This window comes from Rhamphochromis sp. 'chilingali', assembly GCF_963969265.1.
Source record: "Rhamphochromis sp. 'chilingali' genome assembly, chromosome: 5".
In the NCBI taxonomy this organism is placed as follows: domain Eukaryota; kingdom Metazoa; phylum Chordata; class Actinopteri; order Cichliformes; family Cichlidae; genus Rhamphochromis; species Rhamphochromis sp. 'chilingali'.
The window spans coordinates 28,494,359-28,507,864 of record NC_137932.1 but is presented as its reverse complement, the minus strand read 5'-3'; the positions used below and the strand labels follow the sequence as shown (position 1 = coordinate 28,507,864).

Here is a 13,506-nt window from a genome sequence, read left to right as displayed (position 1 = left end):
GTGTGTTGATTAAGCAGCGATGATAATAATGAAAATGTCTTAGTTAGTCACTTTCAGGTGAAAAGCAGACCTGAATCAATTTTCCACATGTAGCAGTCGGAAGAAAGTTATAGTTTAACATCATTGGAAACATGCAGGCCAAGTTTCTGGCTGACTTATTTACAGCGCAATGTGTATGTGTCTCTCAACCTGACAAGCAAGTGCTCACTCCTCCCTGAAGAATGCAGCTCCAAAGAGCAATAAAATGGCAGATAAAGAGACAGCAGCAAGTCCTGAGCAAAGAGTCCCAGCAAAGCAGCAGCAATGTGGACAAACAGCATCAGAGAAGAGCAAACCCATCATCCTGACTGATCGGATGAATGGCACTGTGTCTACAACAAGCTGAAACTTCACTGTGCATGTGAAGAAAACGTTTGAGGAGAACTGAACAGTTGGAGTTTGACATTTGCCACCTGTGGAGTAAAATGGCAAGAAGAGACAGTGGGACACAGGACAAAGCTGAAGGAGAACTGCCGGCTGTTGGACTGTTGAAGTGGGAGAGGACAAAAGAGTGAGAGGACAACAGAGTGAGAAGACTAGGTGAGAACACATAGGAATTATTTAATGTGGGAAATCAAAATTTGGGTTAGCAAACCTGGGGAAAAGAAAACTGACTGCTTAAGTTGGAAAATTGTGAAGGGGTCTGAAACACTGCAAAAATAGAAACATATACAAAATCACACACACAAGCACAACATGCATTAACCCTACTAACAATTCCAAACACAAGAGAGCTTATGAAGATTAGACAACATCTTAAGCGTGTGAGTCTGTTTATCATCTTGTCCAAGTCACCTCGTGTGATGCAAAAACCAGTGGACTCATAGCACAGTAGTTAAGAAATGATCAAATAGCAGAGAAATGTGTAGGAAAGGCAGAGAACATGCTCTGCTGGAGATGCAGCTCCACAGACATGCATTAAACCTGCCTAATAACAGAAACACACATGCAATGAAAATTAGCTTGTTATCTTTCATCAGTGTTAAAATAGTGTCAATTTAGCAGACACTTGTTATCAAATACTGAATTTATCCAATGCAAAAAATTGACTCTCTAGGTTGCAGGACAACAATTTAAACCTTTGTGGGAAAAAAGATTCTGGTTTGACCAACCAGTGATCAGATAATAAATTTAGTTGTTAATATAGTAAATTGGGAGAAGCTTCCTGCTTGATTGATGCAGCACAAGTTTACTACTAAATTTACTGTATGAGGGAAATTCTCTTTTAGTGATAACATTTTGAACATGCATTTCTGTTGTCCTGTCATCCTAGTGGGTTAATAGCTGATTCAAATTAGTTGATCGTTCTTAGATTAATGAAAGGTGACTGAATTCTAGCACGAGTGAATGAGATGTGTTGGAGTTTGTTGTGTGTTGAGTAGAGGCTCTAAAACACTGAGTTTCCTGCTTTGATGTGCGAGTGAATCCTGTATTTAGATACACAACTCTGAATACGTCAGAACAAACTTCTTTTGTGAAGTGCATGACAGCATGTCACATGTTTTATGATGAAGGGAAAAGGAAAACTGAATAAAATGGGTGTGTGGCCTAAATGAGTGAAGAGCACAGACCTGGTGATTAAACTCATAGCTAATAAGACATATTAGGCTTATGTTGTGTGTTGTGCAGCTGATGGTTGGTTTGGAGTGAATCTAGCTGATGATTCTTCTCCTGTTGTGAAGTTGATGAGGAGTTTGTGTCATGACTTAACAAGGCCTTCTTATTTTGATACTTTCACAGTGCACTGAGAGTTTGGTTTGATAATCTTTGTTATTTTTTTGTTTTTATCTTTTGAACAGACACTGATTTTGTTTGTCTATTTCTTTTCTTTAAGCGGATCTGCACGTCAGAAATTAAAAGTGCTATACGACCTGTCGAGAAAGCCGTTACAAGTGAATTTTCTCCACATTAAAATGGGCTCTGGAGAAAGCCACTTATTTGGGACAATATTAAATGAGTGTCCCAGCCTAAAAAAAAAAGGATTCAGCAGCGATGTAATCCAAACTAAAGTTCTTCTTTTTCTTTTTGAGATGACGTCATTTTGCTGAGAGTGGAAACTAAATGCGACGATAGGTTCCACTATCAGCAAAGAAAGAATGAATGAATGCATGAATGAATGGAAATAAAACCAAACTGACTGACTGACTGGTAAAAGCTGACAAGACTGGACCACGACTCAAAGTTAATCTCCACCTAGACAGGACAAAAGGGTGGATGAATTTATGTGTTTCCTTTTACAGGAGCAGAAAGATGACAGCAACATCTGAGGTTGCATGACGATAATCTGTTAAGTGCCACTTTCTGTGTCTGTGCATTTACCAAGGGTGCTATTCCCTACCTTGTGTTGCTTACAGAGGTAACGGTGATACAGTGTATACACCTGCGCAGCGCTAACATTTACATTTCTTTTTACGGCAGATGATTAATCATGTGATTGATCATGTGATTTATAAGATGATTAGTTAATGTTTTTCTACTACAGGATTTCTGGGTTTATGTGTGAGGAAAACTATGTTTACAGGTTATGAGTGGTGATGCTGTTACACTGTGTTTTTGGGAAAATGTGACGGTTACTTTGATGATATGAATAACATTTTTCCACAGCAGTGGATGGTTGATTTTATGGTCTTTTTTTTTTTTTTATGGCACCTCTGGAACCTGTCGACCTGCATTTGACCACAGTCAATATGTATTGCTAATGTTTGTTTTTCTATGACTAGATGTAGAGGATTTGGCAGAAGCGGACAAGTGACATGAGACAAACAAATAAGAGATGCAGTGTTTATGGTATAGTTGAAGATGGGCTATTGAGCTCATAGTGATTGATGAGTTGAGTGACTTTGCTTAAGAGAAGTCACTGATTACATTAATGTTAACTGAGTACATGGGATGATCCATGTTTGAGGCAAATTATGGTAATAATTGTAGTTTACTGATTTGAGAAAACCTGCACATGACACTTCTCTTGCTGATGCTGAATGTTTGTTACTCTTATGATATACTTGTTTACAGGTATGAAGTTTGATTTCACTTCCAGATTTTGCTTTCCAGGCCATGATGGTGTGTATGCAGGCTCCTGGGAGAGCCAGGTGTTAAGCAAACTTAATATGCAAAACACGCTAACATTTTTATTGCAGGATTATAGGTCCAGGGTGGTGCTGCTCCAGGGGAGGCGATGCCCTGATGTTGCCTGGGATAGGATCTAGCTAATCTTTTTCTTTAAGACAGGGATCCAGGTTTGATGAGTTGACTCATGGGAGCGTCCATGAGTCAAGAGGAGGGGTCCAGGAATTAACATAAAACAATGTTTTCTATTGTTGTTGCAGTGATTTGTGTGATTAACCATTTATTTACAAGTATTAAACCTATGCAAGTGGTGCACCCATGTTCAGATGAGGCTTGAGGGCCTATAAGTGAAGTTCACTGAACTAAAGAATGTGGTTTGATGATTGTCGACATGCTCTCCAAATAGTTTGTCTTCCTAGCAAGGAAATACAGGTGCAGCAGTAATCTGCTGAGAAATCTTCAGAGGCCCAGTGAGAAGCGCATAGCTGACAGGACCAGGCAGTGGTTGAGGTCAAAGGTCGAGCTGGTTGGGGCCCATCATGAGATCAGACTTTGGAGCCACAGCAAGGACCATGAAACTGCGTTGGAATGAGAGCTGTGCCAAGGGGGTTTCCAGAGGCCAACAGAGGAGATTGTGGACAACAGACGGGCACCTGAAGGATGAGGGGAGCGTGCCAAGCTCCATCGACAGCGCAGAGGGAGTCTAAGGATGACATCATGATTCTGTGAAAAGCACAGGAACCAGCAGCTATGGAGGTGATGACAGTAGTTTCCTATGAACATCACCTAATGCTTTGCCACTATACTGTGCATACGATGGCACATTGAAGACTGCTGGGATCATAACAGCAGTAAGATGACGGAACCCAGCACCCTTTCCACAGAGAGGTTTTTCTGCAGAGCGTGGACAATTAAGGAGTCATAAATATCCCCCTCACAAGACGAAGGTCTGAAGTCAGGTGATGGGGCCTGGTAAGAGGCCATAAAACTGGAGTGCTGAGAGGTCTGCAACATTGGAAATAGCTGAGACCCATGTTGACAAACAACAAAACAAACTGGTATGTTTGAATGTCTATCCCACATACATTTGGACTCTGGTCCTATGGATAATGATGGAAACAACTGGAAGAGACATTCATGACGCCCTGCAGAGCTTAAACCATTCTGCAGAGAGACATATGATTTGCACGCCCGGAGGAAGCATCACCAAGCTGAGATGTTTTTGAAAACGTTACTTTTTTTATTCTTACTATTAAATTAACAATTTCTTTGTTTGCTTGTAGGGTGCAGTTTGCCATGAGATGAGATCAATGAATGGGATAACATCTGATGCATTTGTTAAACTGTGTATTTTTTCAGTAATTTGGGGTGATTTGACATATGCTGAGTATAAAAATGTTTGCATTGAAACTGTCAGACATGAGGTATTCTATGACTGGGAACTTTTCAAGCATAAAGGTCAAAAAAGGGGGAAATGTTAGATTTGTATTGTTGATTGTCATTTATGCTTAGAAATATTTAACCATATATGCTTAGAAGTGTATAATCATTTGTAGATTGAAAGAATGTCTCATCCTAGGAGGTCTGTAACAGCTCTGTGTAGCATGAAGGGGGAGGGCGTTCACTCCCTCTACAGAGTGTTCTGGCATAGATCACACACCTCCTAGGAGAGGTCGTATCTTCTCTTGCTGATATATGGTATAGCAAACACACGTATATCTGTTTAAGTATAAGAGCCCTTTGTTCAGATAGATCTGCTAGACGCCTGGCACCAGCTAGCACCAGAGTCTTCACAGGGTCACACCTTGAACTCACACACACACACACACACACACACACACACAGTATTCTTTGTTCACATGTATACCTATGTAAGATGTTATATGTTAATGACCCTATGCATATTCATGTAACCACAATAAAAGGAGTGCTATGGGGAGCCTGGCTGAGAGTCTGACAGAGGCTAGGTGGTGGGACGACACTTGGCCCCAACCAGATTTCCCTCATGCATGAGTAAACCAGCCTGCTTGTGTCTTGCTTTGCAGTGTTATTATATTGTCTTCAACGTTCCAGCGGATAGGTACAAGCTACAAACCTATCAGTCTGACTAGTTAAATTTCCAAAAATCTGATCTTTGTTCATCTAAACATTTGAACTACAATATTATGCTTTTTGGTAAAGAAACTGGTGACAGAGAAGTAGGCTTTTTAAAATACTATTAGCTAACCATTGGAACTAAGTTTCAAAGCTGTTTACCTTTTAAATTGCTTTGGATCAAAACCTCCAGTGGGAAGATGGCCATCAGAAGAACACGCACCATTGAAGTGGGTGTTTGGGCCTGAAGAGCAGTAGCCCACTGATGTTTCAGAATTTTTACCCTGTAGCATGTGCTATCTCCACCTGTGGTTGCAATCACATAAAAAGAGTGTTTCAATATAAATTGTTTTTTAAAAAACACATTTGAGTATGCACCTTCCTAAATTCTCAGCAAAATTACTTACATATTCGGCATCACTGGAACCCTTTAAATAAATAAACACATACATACGAAGTCAACAATGTTGTTACAGACAGAGTATTACTGGTAAACTAAATGAAAGAAGGAAGAACTCAGAATAACTTAGATGATTGAGTCTTTACTCTTTAAAAAGAAAGATTGACATTTCTCGGTGGCACAAAGCAGTAGCAAAATTACTTACTTTAGCATCACCAGACGTAGGAAGCTTTGCATGAAGAGTTGGGCACCTATAAAGGAGAATATTTAAAGATAAAAAAAATACACATAGCATTGACTGCCATAAAACCACTGAATAAATATCAGAATGTGACAATGTTGCACAACAATCTAAACCTTGTAAGTCATGTGACATATTTTGATGACGTAAATATATCTATACAATTCAAGTAAATAGGTACAGCATATATGTTCTGGAGAAAAAAACAACAAACAAGCAAGCAAAAAACACAACAATATATAAGAATCCAGTGGGGTAAAAAAAATCTCTTCTGAAGCAATATAGTTCATTTTGGGTGAAAAACAAAACATTCCTCTAAATATATATATACTGACATCAGCAATCAACATCATGATTGTAATTATTTCCCTCCTAGTCCATCTACTGCTCTGTGCATGTGTCAAGCACTACGACTGTATCTATGCATATAAATTCACCATATATATCCTGCAAAAATATCTTGTTATGGTCAAAAAAAGGCAAACAAACAAAGGCATTAAATCAGAGATGAGAAATTAATTGTGAATATCAATTATATGGTAAATGGCCTGTATTTGTACAGCGCTTTACTAGTCCCTAAGGACCCCAAAGCGCTTTACACATTCAGTCATCAACCCATTCACACACTGGTGATGGCAGCTACATTGTAGCCACAGCTGCCCTGGGGCGCACTGACAGAGGCGAGGCTGCCGGATACTGGCACCACCGGCCCCTCTGACCATCACCAGTAGGCAACGGGTGAAGTGTCTTGCACAAGGACACAACAACCGAGACTGTCAGAGCCGGGGCTCAAACCGGCAACCTTACGATTACAAGACGAACTGCCAACTCTTGAGTCACGATCGCCCCACAACTAGGTGAACTACAGGTGACCTATTCTTTATCTACTAGCAATCAAGCTTATTTAACTAAGAAGTTTGAGATATTTGAATGTAAAATAAAATAAATAACAATAAAAATAACATGATATAACAACTTACATTAGGGACATCTGCATTTAAATCCACAGGCTAAAAGTAATATAGTAAATGTGTTAGTAATAGTACAGGTATTTGTGCAAAATAATTTACAGTATAGTACTTTGCATGTGCAGGTAGCTGTGGTGTGAATTGTAACTGAATATCAGATGAATGTCAGAGAAATGAAATGTATTTATTTTTTGTATTTATCAATCATAAAGTCATGTTTTTTAGGCCTGTTACGATAACAACTTTTTGTTGGTCGGTATATTGCCCCATAAACAATTGCGTCAAGTAATGTCATTGTCATTTTAAGACCATTTAATACCTTTAAGTGTATAATCATAAAATAACACCAAAATAATGCAAGATCTACACACTTTCAATTGACAAACAAACGACTATTTCTTAAAATATTTAGATCATGGATATTAGGAATGAAAATATTAGATACCTTAGAAAACTTGAATAAAAAGTAAATATTCTAACAAATAGAAAACAAAATGCACAAAGAACATTTGGAGATTTTTCCATCTACAAATTTTTCCCCTTTTTCCTGTGAAAAATAAGATATCGTGCTGAAAAACACAATCCTTATTAAGCAATGTCTAACCAGTAGTACTGGTCTGAATGACAACAAACATAGCTAGTGTTTGGGAAAATCTGTTATAAAACAGTTTTTATTTCAATAGTTATGCTTAGCATGTGACATAATATCACGTGACACAGACACTGCGTAAAAAACCACAACAACTAATACTTACTTTAGGAGGATGAGGGAGGGCAGCATCAGGTTGAGACTTTGACATCTGTAAGAGAAAAATTGATGTATTAGAAACAAGTCATTTAAAAATACATTAATGTGGCAGACTGTTCCCTGTTCCGATGCAGTGTACAAGTACAATCAGGGCTGTCACAACAATGGGGCGGTGCCAAGTGGCCGCAACCCTAGGTACAATGTACAAGTACATATAACTACATATTATGTGAATAAAGCAAGAATCTGGTTAGGTTAGGCACACTGCTGACTGATGCTTGTTAGGTTTATATGATTGCAAACTGCACAAAAACAACAAAGCAACAAAATTAATGATAATGACAAAAAAATTTATTTGATTTTACTTACATCAGGAAGATCTGCATTCATTTTCATGGGCTGAAATAAATAGGCACAAACATTACTGCTAAACAACCCAAAAAAACTCCAAAAGGCCTTAAAATGATTAAAAAGGCAAGGAAATGTAGAACATTGTAATTAGTGATTATTAATGAAGGATAACTGTGCTTTGTTTCTAACCTTGGTAAGTAAATGCTCTGTAGCCTGAAGGAGAGGTGGGATTTCTGTGAAAGTGAAATTAAATGTGAATAGGTTTTGATAGTTATTGTATATGACAGGTGTAAACACACACATAAAACATGCAATAGTACAGTACTTTCAAGTATTTCATTTTTCAGCCTATCGTTCTCTCTTTTTAGATTCGAGTTCTCTTCTCTCAACTGATTAATGACACGCTGTAGAGGTTCAAGTTTCTTTTCCACTCCACCAAATAAACTTCCTTTTCCTCCAAACTGTCTAAGTATTCCTCCTCATCAAAATCCCGAATGTGTTCAGTTGGCAGAATTGAGAACTTTCCATCTTCCGACCACTTAATTAACGCGAACATTATCCGCTTGTGTCTTCCCGTCTGTATATCGGCCATTCGGAAATTGCGCCTCAGACGTCGGTTATATTTCAAAAAAAGGGGGGGGAAAAAGAAACAACAACTAATAAACATATTTTTTGCGCGTTCATTGCACATGTTTGGGAATATTTCAATATTTACTTTTTACGTATTACTTTTTATTTTATCTTTATTTATAAAAAGCACAATGGCAACGCGCACGCGCATTTTTTGAATAATCTCTGGTGAGCATAGATTTCATAGAAAAAACATATTGTTTTAAGTACCTTTTTTTTATTAATTCTGTGACGTACAAAGACGGACGTTTTTGGGACTTTGTTAAGGTGTGCTCACGGAAGAAGACGCTGCAATTTTGCAAACTCCCTGGAAAACTGCTCAGTAAGCATATATTTCACAGTAACATGCTACATTTATTTTATATGTTGCAGTTTCTGTTTTACAATCCTCGATGTTTTCTTCAATGTAATTTTAATTTCATCAACAGGTCACATGTGAGTCAAAATGAGCGAGCCTCCTGAAAGGATTTTGTATAAATGTTATCTAACTGATCCTGAAGAGGAAATTCCTTCAAGAACCAAACGGAGATGGGCACAAAAAGAAAGGTGTGTTGGTAATGTAATATCCCTCACTCTTTAACATTAACGAATGCCATAGGGCCGCACAATCAATTAATCTAGTGGCAATCACTAACGATGCCACAATTATGTAATCGTTCAAAGTGGTAAATAATCGTCCACTGCATGCTTAAGATGTTTGTTTTTTATCAAGAATAAACAAAGCCAATGTGTAATAGACATTTGGGGCTTAATACTCCAGAATAGCATTGAAGGATTTTCAATTAGTGTTTTCAGCTTATGTTCTTTTAAAAATAGGACATGCAGTTGCTTAAAACAATGGTATAAACATCATTCTAAGTGAATTTTATAAAATGTAATTAATAACCACAATGAAAATTGTAAGGAAAAAATGATCTTTATAAATTACCATACCATAAGGTACGATAAATGTACTCTGGCTCCCAAATGAATGATCTGCAGTTGGCTCTTTTAAACAGGGAATGTAGCGAGGCTATGTCTAATCTGCTTATTACTGATCAATAAACTTTATAAGTGATCACATCTTTATCGTGTTAATAGCAGTTCACTTAGAGTTCAAATATAGCAATAAGCAATTTCTATTTTCTTTATTGTATATTTTCTTTTTCAGAATTAAGGTTGCAGAAGAAGAACTTCAGAATGTTATCAAGGAATGTCAAAAGGTATGCCTTATGATATAATTGGTGGTTCAATTTGCATTTTTGTAAATTCATAAATGAACAGTTCAACCAAAAATGTAAATTCTCTAATCAATTGCTCACTCTTAAGTTTTTATAAACCTGTATGAATTTCTTTTGAACAAAATAATGTTGATAACCAAACAGTTGCTGGTCCCCATTGACATAGTATGGACATAGTATGAAATAACAACACTATGGAAGTCAGTAGGGACAAGAAACTGGTTATCAACATTCTTGAAAATATCTTCTTTTGTGTTCAACAGAACAAAGAAATAGGTTTAGAACAACTTGAGGGTGATGATTACCAAAATAACGTTTTATTCCTTTTATCTTATCATCCATTTTATCTTATCCCTTAGCATTTAATTACCTCAGTTATACCAAATAATAAATGCTTGATTCATATTAATATTAATAAATGATCTTATTGGTCTCTTTTTAAGGTTGGTGTTGGAATACAAACATTTTGTGTTAACTGTAATGAAAACAATTTTAATGCATAAATCTAAATTGAATTTATTCTGAATATTGGACTATAGATTTGTCGAAATAAGTACACAATAGTTAGTTGAATTTTCAAGTCAAGAAATGAAATCAAAAAGATCATTACATTTCTAGACATTATTTTTTTAAGAATATTCATGAATTAGTGCATTGAACAAGAAAAAATAAAACAAGTAATCATTGTTCTAATTATGATTTTTACGGTAATTTCTACTTTCTACTGCAATCATATATTCTTACAGAATTTATCATGAAAGAAAGCACTAAGCATTCATTTTGACAGCCAAAGCAAACTTAAATTTTGGCAAGACTGAATGGACATGTCAAATAGTGCACAATTAGTGAATGAGACCAATTTCAAATGTCTGCTGTAATGTTAAAAAAAGAGACGCATAAATACAGTAGAGAGAAGACGGTTACAGGGCAGATCTCACCGATATAGACATAAATGCGTCTATGAGTCCACTAGGTTAATGCTCTTACACTGAAGATTTGTTTACAGGACCCATAATTCTCTCTCTCGCTTCTCTTTTCAAGGAAATCCCAGACACCCTTCCAGAAGACAGAACTCTGCTGATGACTAATGATGAAGAGTGTACTGCAGGTCCTGTTCAGATAGAGGTCCCAGTGGATTCAGATCAAACTAAAGAGCAAAATCAACTACTACTTCTGGCACTTAAGCTCAAACACAGTTTGACCAATGACTGTCTTGAAGATATCATGAAAATCCTTAATGTTGTTGGTGGCAGTGATTCAGCATGCAGGACAAAATATTCATTTTACAAAGCTTTTGATGATACAAAAGACATCATGAAAATCTGTTATGTGTGTGAACAGTGCAGTAATATAATGTCAGCTGAACTGGACCAAGTTCATTGTGTTCAATGCAACAGCACCTATGACAAAGCAAGTAGGTTTACCAATAACTTTTTCATATACCTCTCCTTGGAAGATCAACTCAAAAATCTCTTGAGAATGCCAGGAATTACAGATGAATTAATAGGGAGGCAAACAGAAACATCTACTTCTCTCAGTGACATTTGTGATGGTTTTTTGTATCAGAAAGCTTTAAGTGGTTCAGAAACGGCCCTTCAAACCCTCAGCTTAACATTTAGCTGTGATGGTGTGCCAGTTTTTAAAAAGTCCCCTTGTAGTATTTGGCCCTTTTTTTTTGCACCATTAATGAATTGCCATTGAAAACAAGACAGGATAATGTACTCCTTTGTGGACTATGGTTCGGGGATGAGAAGCCTCACATGAGAAGTTTCTTAAAACCTTTCATTGATGAGTGTGTGGACCTACAGGACAGTGGTTTCACATGGGAAGATGACAAAGGCGTTTCTGTCAATACAAAAGTAATCCCTTTAATTCTAATGAGTGACTCAGTTGCCAGACCTCTGATCCAAAATTTTAAACAGTTTAATGGTGAATATGAATGCTCCTACTGCCTTCATGAAGGAAAGGTAGTTGAAAAAGGCAGAGGATTCACTCGTGTATATCCTTTTCAGAAGGACGTTCAGCTCCGCAATCAGGAACAAACTAATGAATTTGTAGAAGCTGCGCTACAGTCTGGTAAAGCTGCTTTGGGTGTTAAAGGGCCAAGTATGTTGTGTAGACTTCCCAGTTTTGATATTATCGAAGGGTCTGTCCCAGACTATATGCATTTAGTACTTCTGGGTGTTGAAAGAACTGTAACAGGGCTGTGGTTAAACAGTGAAAACCATGAAAAGCACTGGTATATAGGTAGGTCTACAAAACTGTTAGATGAAATGCTTTTAAAGATTAAACCGCCATGTTATGTACCTCGTGTGCCAAGGTCTGTCACATATATGTGGAATATGTGGCTCTTTTATAATAGCTTACCTGTACTAAAAGGTGTATTGCCAGAACCACTACTGAATCACTGGTCTAAACTAGTCAAGGGAGTATCCCTTCTGTTGGGCGAAAATATAACTAGAGAGCAGATTACTGAGTCTGAGGCACTTCTAACAGATTTTGTGAAAGACATGGAGGTATTCTATGGGGAAGCTAATCTGTCTTATAATGTCCATCTTTGCCTCCATTTACCAAGAAGTGTAGTTAACTGGGGGCCTTTGTGGGCTCATTCCGCCTTTATGTTTGAGTCTTACAATGCTAAACTACTAGACATGATCAAAAGCACTCAAGGGGTTGCGCTACAGATTGTAAAAATGTTCTGGCTACAGAAGGCCTTACCATTTTATGGCCAGACTTTACTGAAAGATGCCTCAAATGAATGCAAGGAGATATTTGAATCTCTAACAAGACCTAAACAGTTAAAAGATGTAACTCGCACACATGGTATCACTGCACTTAATCATCCTAAAGTGCGATTAATTAGGAGGGATGACTATATGGCACTGAGTCGTTATGGGGTACAAAGGAGCAGAGTAAAGTACTTTCAACGAATCATTACAAATGGCGAGGTGTTTCACTCAGAAGATTACAGTTGTGTACTCAAACGTAATTCATTCGCTGTTATGTTGAATGATGATGATCAAAATTTCTTTAACATTAAACGATTTGTAATATGTCAAAATGAAAGTGGAGAGACGTGTTATGCCATTGGAAGATTCTATGAACGAGCAAAGCATAGTCTCTGTGCCTCAAATCCAAGTTATTGTGAACCAGTATCAAAACGTCTTGGGCATCTGACAGGTATTCTTGCTGCAAAGATCAAATGCAAATGTCTGATCATTCACACTGAAAAACTAAAAGTCAATTACATTTTAGAAGCATTAATCAGTGTGAATTCCTTAAATAAGGTTAAACACGAGAAAACATGATTTTCTTCAGTGCCATGTGGTATTTTTCTGAAGTGATTTTAAACCAGTTCATAAAAAAACCCATACATAATTAAACATTAAATGGCAAAACGTCAGATATATATTACATTAAGTCATTAAGTGCTATATTATATTGCATCATTACAGGAACACTCCCTCAGAGTTAATACGTTGAGTCTGACCATTTTGGAATCCATACAGTTGATTTGTATGGTGATAACACTTTTAACATAGCTTAGCATACATCATTGAATCCAAGGGGACCGTGAGCATCGCGTTGAAAAATGACCAAAGACTTAATGGTCAAACTCAACTTTTTAACTCTGAGGGAGATGGAGAATGAGCCTATTTCCAAAAAAAGTGGACTGTTTCTTTAAGTACTATATTGTATATATTTTCAAAAACTAAAGTGTACATAGCAGTTGTTGTATTTTGTGTACT

At 37.1% G+C, this 13,506-nt stretch overlaps 1 long non-coding RNA gene across 1 annotated transcript; it reads left to right on the top strand.

Moving 5' to 3' along the window:
- Positions 1–8,855: 8,855 nt before the first annotated feature.
- Positions 8,856–11,137, top strand: LOC308397474. Its single transcript, XR_013971781.1, has 3 exons — positions 8,856–9,083; positions 9,688–9,739; positions 10,799–11,137. It is a non-coding gene; the product is annotated as an uncharacterized lncRNA (long non-coding RNA).
- The last annotated feature ends 2,369 nt before the right edge of the window (positions 11,138–13,506 follow it).